Source organism: Chrysoperla carnea (genome assembly GCF_905475395.1).
Source record: "Chrysoperla carnea chromosome X unlocalized genomic scaffold, inChrCarn1.1 SUPER_X_unloc_41, whole genome shotgun sequence".
NCBI classification, from domain to species: Eukaryota; Metazoa; Arthropoda; class Insecta; order Neuroptera; family Chrysopidae; genus Chrysoperla; species Chrysoperla carnea.
Window position 1 is genome coordinate 8479 of NW_025408169.1, and position 3458 is coordinate 11936.

The 3458-nt window shown below is 22.0% G+C and overlaps 1 non-coding gene across 1 annotated transcript; it reads left to right on the forward strand.

The window, feature by feature from the left end:
* Positions 1–2711: 2711 nt before the first annotated feature.
* Positions 2712–2830, forward strand: LOC123304342. The gene has a single exon (XR_006536370.1). It is a non-coding gene; the product is annotated as a 5S ribosomal RNA (ribosomal RNA).
* The last annotated feature ends 628 nt before the right edge of the window (positions 2831–3458 follow it).

Below are 3458 nucleotides of genomic sequence, written 5' to 3' on the forward strand. Positions count from 1 at the left end.
GGTAACATATTATAAGAATATTCATAAAATATTATCAAAATAATATTGTATTATGATGATATTTAGACAAAATATTATAAGAATATACACAAAATATTATCAAAATAATATCATTAGATAACAAAACTGTTCATGATACTCATACCTTTACTAGAGATAAAAGTATCAGGATGCACTTGTATTAATACATATTATCACAACATCACAAAATATTTTTTAAAAGGAAAAATTTTTTTAAAATTATTATAAAATTTGATTGAATTAAATTTCAATTTATTTTTTTAATAATTAAAGAAAAAAAAAAAACAAAGCATATAAACTTTCTATTGAAAATGTTATTTTAAACTAGATGGCCAAGTGAACTTCGTTACACAAACAATATATGACGTATTCGTTATTTAAATAATCAGTATCCTTTGATATTATATCAATACGTTACTCTCTTCTTTTGATACATATTAATAAAATTTCAATTTATAAGATTTTATGTCAATTATATAAATAATATTATAAATTTTCTAAATACATAAGTTAAGTAACAAAAAATTTGAATAACAAGATAAATTTATATATTATGTTTTAATACTCGATACTATAATATATCGCATCCGTTACCAATTATTCGGTATCCTTTGATTTATACACAGAATGAACTAAAAATATATATCAAATTTATTTTATTTATTTATATATTTAATATTATTATTATTATTTTATATTACAAAGTTTCTTAACGAAGCTTACAATGATTTCTCATATCGTACTTAACAAAATTATTTAGATCATATAAAATTTAAATTGTTAAAAAATTTGTATATTTATTATTATTATTATTTATTTTTATTAAAATTACATAACATAAAATTAATAATATTTTAATAATTATATAAATTAATTCTTATTTAAAATAATCTTATATTAATCTCAACAAATACTCTAATAATATATTTTGTCATAAATTTTTTTATATTTAAAATAAATATTATAATATATAAATACTTATATCAGTATAAAATTTCTTTATATAATTATGAAAAAATTAATTTAATAGTTAATTATTGATATTAATGCATAAATAAAAGTATTTTCTAATGAAATATATTTTGTCAATGTTCGATTAACACATTTCATAATAATACGTTTTCATTATTGACAAAAAAAGTTTTTCTAAAAATGAAATCTTATACTATAATATATATATTTATATATTAAATTTTTTAATTATTTATATACTAATAATTTATAATAAATCGATATTAAATAAAAAATAAAAATATATACTTTTTAAGTTTACCTTAAAAATATTATTGTTTTGTATGATTGAAATAATTAATATTAAACTATGTTTATTAATAATTGTTAATAAAAAAATTAAATATATTTTAATTTATAAAATAAATATTATTATTAAATTTATAATTTATTATTTTATATATTATAGAAATTGAAAAAATAAATCATGTTTACTACGACAGTAAATTAGAAATACTATTTAATTTTTATGTGTTTTCTACATGGTACTTTGACTTACATAGGGACTTATATTATTGTGAATAATGATATAATTGAAAACCTTTATTTTTTATTTGATAGAATTATTATATTTTATCATTTAAATATTTATAATAAATACATTATTTTTATAAAGTAAAAAAATATGGCCGAAGAAAATTCTACAGCTGTTGCAGCAACTGCGGTTACTGCTGCTTCTACAACACCAACAAAAAAAGCAACAGCTTCTGGTGCTAAACGTACAAAACAACATTCAAAACCAACACATCCACGTACATCAGAAATGGTTGTTAACGCAATTAAAAATTTAAAAGAACGTGGTGGTTCATCATTACAAGCAATTAAAAAATATTTAGCTGCAAATTATAAAGTGGATTCTGATAAAATTTCACCATTTATTAAAAAATATTTAAAAGCTGCTGTAACTGAGGGAGCCTTGGTACAAACTAAAGGTAAAGGTGCATCTGGTTCATTCAAATTGGCTGCTTCCGCTTCATCTAATTCTTCAGCTAAATCAAAAGTATCCAAAAAAGAAAGTGGAGCAAAAGGTTCAGCAAAGAGTGCTAAAAGTAAACGGGCACCAAAAGAAAAGAAAGCCACAACTACATCATTGGCAGCCAAAAAGCCTAAAGCAAAAAAAGCGACTCCATCATCATCAACTGCTGCTAAAAAAGTTACTGCAAAATCATCAGCGGCATCAAAAAAAGCACCAGTTAAAGCAAAACCAGCAAAAAGTACAAAATCCGCTGCCAAAAGTAGCCCTGCTCGTAAACCGAAAGCACCAAAAGCTAAGAAAGCTTCTGTTGCCAAATCATCTCCTACAAAAATTAAAAAAGCAGCACCAAAAAAGAAATGATCTGTTACTTTAATAATATATTGAAATATTTCATTATTTTTGCTAAAAAATGAAAATAACATAGGCCTTAATACAGGCCACAAATTAATATTTGATAAGAGTAAATTATTTTTTGTATAAATATTTTATAAAATAATAGTTAAGAAACATTTGCCACAGTCAGTACCACGGATGGGTGGCCACTTGAGAATACTGTGTGCGGTTGCATTTTTATTTAAAATATATGGTATAATAAATAAGTATATATTTAAATTGATTACTTCATTGAAAATTTTAATAATATACTTTAATATTAATGATATTTATGAAAAATATATATTTGTAAAAATTTTCATTTATTACTGGCAACAGCCATACCACGTTGAAAACACCGGTTCTCGTCCGATCACCGAAGTTAAGCAACATTGGGCACAGTCAGTACTTGGATGGGTGACCGCTTGGGAACACTGTGTGCGGTTGCCTTTTTATATTAAAAATATAAATTATTTTTCTTCTTTTCTTTTTTTTTACACACCATATATAAATATATGTTATTTAGAAATGTAAACCTTTTATATTATTCGTCAACAAATAAATATTATTTTTTGTATAAAATTTTATTGCATTTATAACTCATATCATGGTTACTTTAAAGCGAGAAGTTTTTTTAATATTTCAAATGAATATAAAATAATATAAATTTTATGAAATTTATTTATTTTTAGAAATAGCAATCGCTTATAATTATAACAAAATTTTAATAATGTTTAATTTTATTTCAATAATTTATATATATATATATATATATATTTTTTAATAAAAATAATATACTCTTATTTAATAATATATGTTGGTCCTATATATAGGACCGAAAATATTTCTTATTTGTTTTTTTTTTTTTTAAATTGTCATTTAAAACGCTTATGCACGTTCTCCACGAATACGTCTTGCCAATTGTATATCCTTAGGCATAATTGTAACACGCTTTGCATGAATTGCGCATAAATTGGTATCTTCAAATAAACCTACTAAATAGGCTTCACTAGCTTCTTGTAATGCCATAACAGCTGAACTTTGGAAACGTAAATCGGTTTTAAAATCTTGTGCAATT